This window comes from Monodon monoceros, unplaced genomic scaffold, assembly GCF_005190385.1.
Source record: "Monodon monoceros isolate NGI ecotype Baffin Bay Population unplaced genomic scaffold, NGI_Narwhal_1 Super_Scaffold_11, whole genome shotgun sequence".
Taxonomy (NCBI): Eukaryota; Metazoa; Chordata; class Mammalia; order Artiodactyla; family Monodontidae; genus Monodon; species Monodon monoceros.
Window position 1 is genome coordinate 47752218 of NW_021703767.1, and position 12954 is coordinate 47765171.

Genomic DNA, 12954 nt, shown 5'->3' on the forward strand with positions numbered 1-12954 from the left:
GATTTTAATATGCGTGTAATGTTATTATACCTTTTTCTTTTTTTTTTTTGGCGGTACGCGGGCCTCTCACTGTCATGGCCTCTCCCGTTGCGGAGCACAGGCTCCGGACGCGCAGGCTCAGCGGCCATGGCTCATGGGCCCAGCCGCTCCGCGGCATGTAGGATCTTCCCAGACCGGGACACGAACCCGTGTCCCCTGCATCGGCAGGCGGACTCTCAACCACTGCGCCACCAGGGAAACCCTCATTATAGCTTTAATTTGTATTTTCCTAATGACTAAGGATGCTGAAGCATCTTTTCATGTGCTCCTTTGCTGTCTGTATATCCTCTTTGGTGAAGTGTCTTTGCGTATCTTTTTCCCCTATTTTTATGGGGTTATTTATCCTCTTATTGATTAGTAAGCGGTCTTTATATATTCTAGATAAAAGTTCTTTGTTAGGTTTTAATTTTTACAAATATATTCTCTAAGTTTGAGGAAAAAAAGTCTTCATTTTCTATTTTTTTTTTTTTTTTTCCGGTACGCGGGCCTCTCACTGTTGTGGCCTCTCCCGTTGCGGAGCCCAGGCTCCGGACGCGCAGCCTCAGCGGCCATGGCTCACAGGCCCACCCGGTCCGCGACATGTGGGATCTTCCCGGACTGGGGCACGAACCCGTGTCCCCTGCATCGGCAGGCAGACTCTCAACCACTGCGCCACCAGGGAAGCCCAGTCTTCATTTTCTTAAACGTATTATTTAAAAAGTTTTAAATTTTCATGAAGGCCAATTAATTGCTTTTTTTAAATAAAGTTTGTCATGAATTTAGGTCTATGACCCATTTTATTTTATTTTTTAATTTTTATTTTATATTGGAGTATAGTTGATTTACAATGTTGTGTTAGTTTCAGGTGTACAGCAAAGTGATTCAGTTATACATATACATACATATAACTATTCTTTTTCAGATTCTTTTCCCACGTAGATTACAGAGTATTGAGTAGAGTTCCTTGTGCTAAATAGTAGGTCCTTGTTGATTGTCTTTTATATATGGCAGTGTGTATATGTTAATCCCAACTTCCTAATTTATCCCTCCCCCCCCCACCTTTCCCTTTTGGTAACCATAAGTTTGTTTTCTGTGAGTCTGTTTCTGTTTTGTAAGTTCATTTGTATCATGTTTTTTAGATTCCACATATAAGTGATATCATATGATATTTGTCTTTGGCTGACTTCACTTAGTATGATAATCTCTAGGTCCATCCACGTTGCTGCAAATGCCATTAATTACTTCATTCTTTTTTATGGCTAATGTTGCATTGTGTATATTTATTACATCTTTATTCATCTGTCCACAGACGTTTAGGTTGCTTCCATGTCTTGGCTGTTCTAGGTAGTGCTGCAGTGAACACTGGGGTACGTATCTTTTCAGAGTATGGTTTCTTCCAGATATATGCCTAAGGATTGTGATTGCTCGATCATATGATAGCTCTGTTTTTAGTTTTTTAAGGAACCTCCATACTGTTCTCATAGTGGCTGTACCAATTTACATTCCCACCAACAGTGTAGGAGGGTTCCCTTTTCTCCACACCATCTCCAGCATTTATTTGTAAACTTTTTAAAAACTATATTATTTTATTAATCTTTTTTAACATCTTTATTGGAATATAATTGATTTACAATGTTGTGTTAGTTTCTGCTGTATAACAAAATGAATCAGCTATATGTATACATATATCCCCATATCCCCTCCCTCTTGAGCCTCCCTCCCACCCTCCCTATCCCACCCCTCTAGGTGGTCACAAAGCACTGAGCTGATCTCCCTGTGCTATACAGCCGTTTCCCACTAGCTATCGATTTTACATTTGGTAGTGTATATATGTCAGTGCTACTCTCTTACAAACTTTTTGATGATGGCCATTCCGACCCACGTGAGGTGACAACTCATTGTAGTTTTGATTTGCATTTCCCTAATAATTAGCAGTGTTGAGCATCTTTTCATGTGCTTTTTGGCCATCTGTATGTCTTCTTTGGAAAAATGTCTATTCAGGTCTTCTCATGTTTTAATTGAGTTGTTTGGTTTTTGTTTGTATGTTTTTTGTTTGTTTGTTTTTCCGGTACGCAGGCCTCTCACTGTTGTGGCCTCTCCCATTGTGGAGCACAGGCTCCGGACGTGCAGGTTCAGCGGCCATGGCTCACGGGCCTAGCCGCTCCACGGCATGTGGGATCTTCCCAGACCGGGGCACGAACCCGTGTCCCCTGCATCAGCAGGCGGACTCTCAACCACTGCGCCACCAGGGAAGCCCCTGTATGTTTTTTGATATTGAGTTATATGAGGTCTTTATATACTTTGCAGATTAATCCCTTGTTGGTTGCATTGTTTGCAAATATTTTCTCCCATTCTTTGAGTTGTCTTTTCGTTTTATGGTTTCCTTTGCTGTGCAAAAGGTTTTAAGTTTAATTAGGTCCCATTTGTTTATTTTTATTTTCGTTACTCTAGGAGGTAGATTCGAAAAAATATTGCTGTGACTTATGTCAGAGTGTTCTACCTACATTTTCCTCTAAGAGTTTTATAGTATCTGGTCTTACATTTAGGCCTTTAACCCATTTTGAGTTTATTTTTGTTTATAGTGTTGGAGAATGTTCTAATTTCATTCTTTTACATGTGGCTTTCCAGTTTTCCTAGCACCACTTATTGAAGACTGTCTTTTCTCCATTGTATATTCTTGCCTACTTTGTCATGGAATAATTGACCATAGGTGCATGGGTTTATTTCTGGGCTTTCTCTCCTGTTCCATTGATCTGTGTATTTCTGTTTCTGTGCCAGTAAATATACTGTTTTGATTACTGTAGCTTTGTAGATAGCCTGAGGTCAGAAAGCCTGAGTCCTCCAGCTCCATTTTTCTTTCTCAAGATTGCTTTGGCTATTCAGGGTATGACCCATTTTGAATTGGTAATTGTTTGTATATGGTGTGAGGTAAGAGTCAAGTTTTTTTTTTTTTTTTTTTTTTGCGTATAGCTATCCAGTCGTTCCACTGAATTGCCTTGGCATCTTTATTAGAATGAATTGGCCATATGTATCTTGATCTATTTCTGGACTCGTCTCTTCTTTTTCATTAATCTGTTTATCTTTACACCAGTAACTTACTATATTGATTACTGTAACTTTTTCTTTTTCTTTTTTTAAATGGTTTGCCTCTTCTTTAAAAATTTATTTATTTTGGGCTGCGCTGGGTCTTCGCTGCTGCCTTTCTCTAGTTGTGGTGCATGGGCTTCTCACTGTGGTGGCCCCTCCTGCTGCAGAGCACTGGCTCCAGGCACATGGGCCCCAGTAGCTGTGGCTCGCAGGCCCAGTTGCTCCACGGTATGTGGGATCTTCCCGGACCAGGGCCCAAACCCGTGTACCCTGCACTGGCAGGGGGACTCCCAACCACTGTGCCACCAGGAAAGCCCTGTAAATTTATAGTAAGTCTTTAAGTCAGATAGTATTAGTCCTCCAACTTATTTTTCAAAATGGTTTAAACTAAGTCCTTTGTATTTCCATACAAACTTCAGAATCAGGTTGTAAATTTCCCCAGAAAAAAAGCCTGTCAGGGTTTTCACTGGGATTGCACTGAATCTATAGAACAGTTTGGTGGAAAGTTGAAGTCTTACCCATACTGAATCACTGACTCAGGAACATGAGATATCTCAATTATTTAGGCCTTCCTTAATTTCTCTCAGCAGCGTTTGTTAGTTCCAGTATAAAGGTAATGCAAATCTTTTGTCCATTTTATCCCTGAAGACTAGTGTTTTGATGCTGCAGTATTGTTTTGGAAACATTTCTAGTTTTTCATTGCTAGTGTATAAAATATAATTTATTTCTGTATATGGTCTTTTATCCTGAAACTTTGCTAAATTCACTCTAGCAGCCTTTTTTATGTGTGTATTCCATATGATTTTTCACATAGATGATCATGTCTGCAAATACAGTTTACAAAATAAGCTTCTTCCTTTCCAATCTGGTTCTTTTATTAACTTATTTATTCTGGCCTATGGCATTGGCTAGAACCTCTAGTACAGTTCTGAATAGACTAGTGAGTGAACATATTTGTGTTGGTCCTGATCTTACAAGAAAGCACTTAGCCTTTCAAAGATGCCTTCAATGAGGTTGGGGAAATTCCCTTCTATTCCTAGTGTGTTGAGAGTTTTTATCTGGAAAGGATGTTGGATTTTTTTTCCAGATGTCTTTTCTGCCTTATTGAGACAAACTTATCTTTTTTCTTCTTTAGTCTATGTTTATATATTGTGGATTATATTGATTTTGGAATGATAAACCAAACTTACATTCCTGGGATAAATTTTACTTGACCATAATATATTAAGTTTCTTTTAAAATATATTGCTTGGGTTTCCCTGGTGGCACAATGGTTAAGAATCCGCCTGCCGATGCAGGGGACACGGGTTCAAGCCCTGATCTGGGAAGATCCCACATGCCACGGAGCAACTGGGCCTGTGCGCTACAGCTACTGAGCCTGCACTCTGAAGCCCACGTGCCACAACTACTGAAGCCCATGCGCCTAGAGCCCATGCTCCGCAACAGGGGAAGCCACCTGAATGAGAAACCTGTGCACTGCAACGAGGAGTGGCCCCTGCTCACTGCAACTAGAGCAGCAACGAAGACCCAATGCAGCCAAAAATAAATAAATTAAAAAAAACCCCCAAAACCCTCTGCTTTATTTAAAAAAATAAATTGCTGGGTTTGATTTGCTTACATTTTAAGAATTTTTTTTCCTTGTAATACCTGTGTCTAGTTTAGGAATTAGGGTCTGCTGGCCTCAGAATGGCTTAGGATGTATTTCCTTCTCTTCAATGGACTGAGAATTATGTGGTAATTTGTATCTTGTCTCTTAATTTTGATTATTCTGGTCATTTATCAATTTTGTTGATCTTTCAATAGAACCAGCTTTTGGTCCCATTGACTTATCTGTTTTTCAGATTTGATTTTGCTTATTTCTGCTCTTATTTTCTTTCTTCTGTTTACTTTGGGTTTTATTTGCTCTTATTTTTCTAGTTTCTTAAACTGGGTGCTTAGGGTCATTGAAGACCTTTACCTCCTTTCTTATAGTTGTTTAATGCTATAAATTTCCCTCTAAGTATTGCTTTAGTTGCATCCCCAGTCTTTGATGTAATTTTCATTTTCATGTAGTTTAAAATATTGTCTTATTTTCCTTTTAACATCGTCTTTATCCAAGGGTTATTATTTATGTTAATTTCAAAATATTTGCGGATTTTCCAAATCTGTTATTTATAATTTGATTCCATTGTGGCCAGATAACACACCTATATAATTTGAATACTTTTAAATTTGTTTAATGAGATGTTTTATGGCCCAGAATATGCTCTTAGTAAATGTTCTATGTGCAGTTGAAAAGAATGTGTATTCTGCTGTTATGGGTGGAGTGTTCTGTAAATGTCAATTAAGTCATATTGGGTGATAGTGTTTTTAAGTGTTCTATATCTGTAGTCATTTTCTAATTTTTCTATCAGTTATTAGAGGGGTGTTGATATCTGAGTATAATTATGGATTTGTCTGTTTCTCATTACAGTTCTCTCATTTTTTGCTTCAGGTATGTTGAAGCTCTCTTATTAGTGCATATTTAGGGCTGCTGTGTCATCTTGATGAATTGGCCCCATCTTCATTATGAAATAACACTTTATCTATTATTTTTGCTCTAAAGGGACTCTGTCTGATAGTAATAATGCCAGTCCAACAACTTTCTTTTGATTAGTATTATCACGATACATCTTTTTCCATCAGTTCTTTTAACTTACTTGTGTCTTCATATTTAAAGTGGGTTTCTTTTAGGCACCATACAGGTGGATCATACCTTTTTTTATCATTTGATAATCTCTGCTTTTTAATTGGGGTTTTTTTGACCATTTATATTTAATGTGATTATTGATACGGTTGCATTTAAATCTACCATTTTAAAATTTTGTATTTATCTTATTCTTTGTTCCCTTTTTCCTTGTCTTCTCCTTCTTGGATTAACTGAATCTCATTCTTTGATTCACTTTATCGCCTCTGTTGGATTATAAATGATAATTCTTTGTGGTGTTATTTTAATTGTTCCTTTAGGGTTTGTAGTATGCATCCTTAACATGTCAGTCTACCTTCAAGTAGTATAACACTTGATAGGTATGGATCGTACAGCAGTATACTTAATTTCACTCCTTTTTTATTGTCATATTTTGTACTTCAACATATATATAAACCCCACAACACATTGCTGATTTTGTTTTAAACAGCCAGTAATCTTCTAAAGAGATTTTAAAAGTAGGTAGGTGTCTTTTATGTTTACCAACACATTATCATCTCTAGTACTCGTCATTAGAGTAGATCCATTTTCCTTCTGCTTGAGGGACATCCTTTTACATTTCTGGTACTGTAGATCTGCTGGTGATTGATTAATTCTTTCAGCTTTTGTATGTCTGAAAAAAAGTTTTATTTTGCTTTCATTTTAAAAAATATATTTTTATTGATTATAAAATTCTACGTTTTTTTTCCTTTGAATAATTATTTTGCTCTACTGTCTTCTGGCTTACTTTCTCAGAGGTGAAGTGTACTGTCATTTGTACCTGTTGTTCCTCTTGTAATGTCTTTCTTTTTTTCTCTTTCTGCTCTTTAAGATTTTCTCATCACTGATTTTACAGAATTTGATTATAGGATGTGCTTTAGTGTAGTTTTCTTCATGTGTCTTATGCTTGGGGTTCTGTGAGATTCTTGCATCCTTAGGTTTAAGTTCCCATCAAATTTAGAACATTATCAGCTACTGTTTCTCAAAAGTTTAGGTTTCTGGGCAAATGTTCTGCTCCACTGGCACTAGTTTTAAGTCTTTTATGCTGCTCCTTAAGCACTGCTGTATAGGTTTTGGTGGTGAATGGGTTTGATAAAGCCAGGTGATGGAAAGGGAAAAGATGTGTTCTGTAATGTCTGCACTCACCAAACAAACATATTGCCAGGGTGGCAGGCTTAATATGGGCTTTTCTCCTTTATGCCTTATGAACACCTTTGTGTCATGAGTTTCTTGTCAAATTATTATCTTCATTCAGGTCTATTTCTTCTTGAGTGAAGACTGGAGGGTAATTAAAAATATAGCTGTTGAAGAGACTTCACTTTAGGAAAAAAAAAATGGTCTTGTTAAAATCAGGAAGTAAAAAATTAAGCCCCAGATCTACAAATTACTAAAAACACATACATACAAGGACATTACCTCTTGTTCAGTGATTACTTGGTAGCTGGTTCATAATTCACCAAATGAATAAGAATCTGGAAGAATGGAGCATGGTGGTCAAGGTGCAGTTTGTGATCCTAGCTTTTCTTGAAATATTTTAAACCCTATAGATGTATTTCTTTGTGTGCAACTATTCTAACTACTATTGTGTCTGTAGGATCATTCTGAAAGTTTCTCCCTCAAAACAAAACAAAAACCATGCCATCCTGTAAAAAACTTTTCTTTTCACCCAGTTTCTTAAAGGAGTCATTTCTACTCACCAGTTAATTCTTGTTTTTCAGTTACTTTACAGACCCTTTTAGACAGATTCTCCCCTCATCATTCTAATTACACTTCTCTGGCAAAGACTACTAATGATCTATTTGCAGACCTGTCCATTTGGCCTCTTGAAATGCAAGACCATCAACGTGACCTTGGTCTTAGGTCTTACTATCTCTCTGACCACTTTTTCATTGCCAACTTTGTCCCTTAGATGTTGTTTCCCAGTTTTTAGTCCTTTTTGTCCTGATGTAATCTCATCTACCTGCATGGTCCTAAGTATATGCTGATAATCCTCACACAGGTAGTTCCACTATTGATGTCTCCTAACCAGTTTAAAGAAAACAGCTTCATCTTGCTGGAATCTAACTTGGATGGCTTATTTTCAGCTCAGACTCATAATGTCCCTTAACTTAGTTTTTGTGTGTGTGGTTTTGTGATGTCCCCATCTTCTAGAAAGCTCCTTACCTAAATCCTAATTATTACTCAAGGCCTAGCAGAACTTATTACTGTCATGTATTTCCATACCACAGTATATATAACTTCATGGCACTGAAACTCATCCTAGTTTTGGAGCTCCTTGAGCCACCCAATGAATATATGGAATATGTGCTCAGTAAATGCTGAGTTGCAGTGAATTCATTCCTACAGTTCGTACTTGTACATGTGCCAGTTTTCTGGTTAAATAACTTCTGTATATTCTGGAATGGTTCCCTTACCCTAAGGGATTCTAATCTGGGGAGATCTAGGACATGGTATAGCTTCGTATAATTTAGAGCTGGATGGGAACTTCATTTACTTAAGATCACACAGCCAGTGGAAAGCTGTGTTAGTTAGAACAAAGGCCAACTGATCCTCAGACCAATAAGACTTTTCTCTGCACTATGCTGTGGTCCAAAATAGACACTGTAATCTTCTAAACTCATGAAAGATTAAGCTCGAGATGAATTAGTAAGAGCTAAGAACATGTAGAGATGGGTAGTCCATTCTCCATAGGTCTCTCTAGTTTCTGCATGTCTTACAAATAGAGGCACTGATAGCTTTTATTCCAGACTGGTATTTCAAAGATGTTTGTATAAAGTGAACAGCTTTAGAAGACAGAGACGGTCTCTTTACTAACCAGTACAATAAAAATGTTTCCCTCTGATGCAAAAGTTAGGCAGGTTTGCATGTGGCTAGCTCATTAAGATTTGGGTTTCCTAAACTCAGAGTTCCTCAGCTGTGATACAAACCCACTCCATGTGCAGCCTCCACCGAGATTACTCTAGGTTACCTCCATGGGATGTGGGGTGCAAAGCAAACATGAAGCTCATGTTGCTTACCGTGCTCTAAGTAGTTAAATCCATTGTCTCTGACCCAGGATCTCACATCTTCTGCTAGCCTTCATGAAACTGTTGTTTGGAAGAAGGGCAAAATCTTAGACCCTTCAGTGTTCCTGTAGCTATTCTGAGAAATAAAATTGGGTAAAATTTGCTTAATATAGCAGTTCACTGAAATTTAGACTATGGGTCATCTGTGCAGAGAATCCCACCTGCTCTATCTGGTCCCCCCTTGCTTTAAACTTTCCAGCCCCCAAAATGGTGTCCAGGAGTCTGTTTCAGTCATGGTCTTCCTCCCCTCTATTTGCTCTAGAAGCCCTATCTGCCAAACCCTCTCATGGCCTCTAGGACAGCACTTGCAGAGTCATGGTATATTCCAGTGCTAGAAAAAATGCTGGAGAAATTGAACCACGTGTCTCTGGGCTCTAACGGTAGCTGTCATGTTGGCCCGCAGCCTCCTCCCACCTTGAACTTCCTCCCCTCCTTTGGTTAGCACCATTCCTGTCCCAGTGATCAGCAGGCTCTTTAATCCCTTCTAGCATGTAGGCCATCTAGAAGAGTCTAATATTAGCTCTGAACCCCCAACAGAATTTATGCACCATCTGCTTGAAATAAACCAGACTGTAGTTTTCATACTGCCTAATTTTAAGAGTTTCAAAACACCTGGAAAGAGCATCTTACTTCTGATGTTTCTTCTAGGTATCAGCAGAGGCATCTCAACATTTTTACCTCATGAAGAGCAGGCTTTTGGCCTGGTGATTATACCATGCTCATATGTATTTTATATCACAAATGCTCCAGCTCTTGACTAAACCTCCAATCTGGGCCTAAAACACCTTTGGCCAAAACTTAAGTGCATGTGAAGTCATGCTGAACTCTGCGATACTCAAAATAATTCCTTTAAACTGTAAGCTGTGTTGTATACAATAACCGAAGGAGTATTAGTTTCCCGTGGCTGTTGTAACAAACCACCACATATTTAGTGGCTAAAACAACAGGAACTCACTCTCACAGTTCTGAAGGCCAGAAGTCCGAAGTCAGTTTCACTGGGCCGAAATCAAGGTGTCAGCAGGGCCGAGCTCTGCTCTAGGGCAGAATCCATTTCTTGCCTTTCCAGCTTCTGGTGGCTGCCAGCATTCCTTGGCTTGTGGCCACATCACTCTGATCTCTGCCTGTTGTCGCACTGTCTTCTCTTCTCCTGAAATCTCCCTTTTACAAGGACATTTGTAATTATATTTGGGGTCTACCTAGATAACCCAGGATATTTTCCCCATCTCAAGATTCTTAACTGAATAACACCTGCAAAGTCCATTTTTGCCACATAAATAGGTAACATTCACAGGTTCCAGGGATCAAGATTTGGATATCTTTTGGAGGACCATTATTCATTCTATTGCAGTGTGTTAAGGCTTATAAATAGATCAAGTTAAAATTCTCGTCACTCTGTTTGCAAATCAGTTTTGCAGAGAACTAAAGGTAGGCTTGATTAATTATTACCCCTCCCATCACCACTCCCATATTATTTCTTTATAAATACAAAGACCATACAACCCAACTTACCCAGGACAGTCTTGAGTAATTATTACTTTATGCTCAAAAATTTCTTGGGTAAATTATATAGTCTCCCTGTTTATATAAACAGCCTTAAGAAGATGACAATTAATTGAGCTCTCCTGGGAAAAAGGACTATTTAAACTACCATTTGAGTCTCCACAGGGCAGAAAGTTCTATCTGAATTGTGTTTTAAAGCCAAAGCTGCTTACTATTGCTTTGAGATCTATTCCCTATTCGTACCACAAATACTCAACGGTGGTAGATATTTTCAGGTATCCTCTCTTAAAGGCTCCAAGTGGTTGAAAACTGATCAAAACTCACTGGTGAAACCAGTTTGAGTATAAACTTAGTCACAGGCCTCAGGTCTGATTGGTAACCTTCCAGGCTGTTGGTGCAAGTATGGGTAAGGTATAGGTAGGAATAAAGTAAGTGGCTCTACTAGCAGTTCTTAAAGCTTTGTTTCACCAGGACGAAGGATGGGGAAACTCCATCTTTAATACCGAAAACTTATTGTGCTTCAGATACTAACGTGTCCAGTATGTCCCTTTTTTCAAAGTTAGTTTGAGCCCACAAAGAGAATGATTATGAATTTACCCAATACTATGGTAAATGAATAAACTACCTATCTTTCTATTTAAAGAATAGATTGAAAAGCTTGAATGTAATATTTATTTGGTGAATTTACACGTGAGGTCATTTACAATAGAAAAGACACAGACAGACGCAGCTTTCAGTGCAGTTTCAAATATTTTTCAGAACAGGCAATAGTCCATGAGGATGTGGAATGTTAGTATTGAATGGTACATGCTTCAGTTTCCTTTGTGTGTTTTCTACTGAACCCCAAGGGATAGGAAGCGAGAAGAGAGAAGAAAATATCAGTGTTAATGTAAATACAGCCATGCAAATAAAAACTTCTTTTTAAAGTCAGAGGTTATTCAGAGATATAGAACATTTCTGTATTCGGGGCTTATAGTAGGTGCATAATTTAAAAACTAAAATGCAGAGCTCTCAAACATTCCATTATCCAAACCATCTTAAATTATGTTAACTGCCCCCCACCAATTATTGCCCCTTCAATATTTTCCAGACTCCGACTTTGGAAGGGAGTCATTTCTAGTAGCTTCTAAAAAGACAGCATTTTGACAAAACCTTTTGGTTTCAATAGGATAAAGCACCCTTTTAAAGAGGGGTAAAACGCTCATTTACTCCCAACAATGTAAACTCTAATTAGATTCCATTTCCAGAAAAGTAAAACTGAAGGCTTGCTCTTTTTATTATACTCAGACTTAAGTAAACCTCTCCCCACCCTGAATATCTCAAAACAAGAGACTCTTTAAGAACACCTCTCCACCCCCACCAGAAAAATCCAGCATATAAGCAAAAGGATGATCTATAAAAGTAACAATTGGAAAAAACACAAAGTGATTTCTAAGTAAGAGGGTGAGGTAAAGGTAAAATGAACAAAACAAAACAAAAATCTGCTGTCAGAAACCTTAGTGTAGTATGGACACGGTCAGTCAGCCAGGCCTTAGAGACCAAGGTTAGTTCAAAACTAAAATGCAGTCCATGTGTCCTCAGCATCTTTGAAAATACTGGCTCAAAATCCCTTAAGTACATGTAGCCACAGTTAAGAAGCATTAAACTTGTCACTTCAGGAAATACTATGCTTCTGGATCTGAGACTTTGATCTTTTTTTTTTCCTTTTTCTTTTTTTTTTTTTTGTGGTACGCAGACCTCTCACTGTTGGGGCCTCTCCCGTTGCGGAGCACAGGCTCAGCGGCCATGGCTCACGGGCCCAGCCGCTCCACGGCATGTGGGATCTTCCCACACGGGGGCACGAACCCGCATCCCCTGCATCGGCAGGCGGACTCTCAACCACTGCGCCACCAGGGAAGCCCGACTTTCATCCTTTTTGAACTGTTAGGCCACATTTTCTTCACTAGAAATTTTAAGCTAATTAACTACTTATCACACTTACTTTGTCTTTACATACACAACCAACCTGCATTTTCTTTAAAAAGTACACTGTTAAATAGTAATACCTATTGTAGAAAATAGCCATGGGCAATTATAAATACATTTTCATTTCATCTTACCTCTTGCCTGGTCTGCTCTCCCATTAATTCTCAGTCTTCTAGCACATATATCAATTAGAATATCTTGCTTCTGCATAATTTACTCTATGAAAACCAGCTGCTGTAGACTTTAAGAACGATGTACATTATCCATTATAGTTGAAGGGGGTCAAAGGTTTAAGCGTCGCCACTGCATCTAACGTTCTGCAGAATCAGAGGCATTGTGCATGCTGACAGTGGTTAAAAGGGTCTCAATTTTGCTGTCGTAAAAACGAAATCCCCACTTAAGCTGTTTCCTTCAAAAAAAAATCAACTAAAAGGGATTAATCAAATCTAAAAGAATCTTATTTTACAGCACTTACTATGTTAATTTAAAAACCAACATGCTGTAAAACTGCAAAATACTCATATATTATACACACACACACGCACGCACACACAAAGACAAGATCATCCAGAACATAGTCACCCTCCCACCCCCCTCAAAAAAAAAAGTCAGATC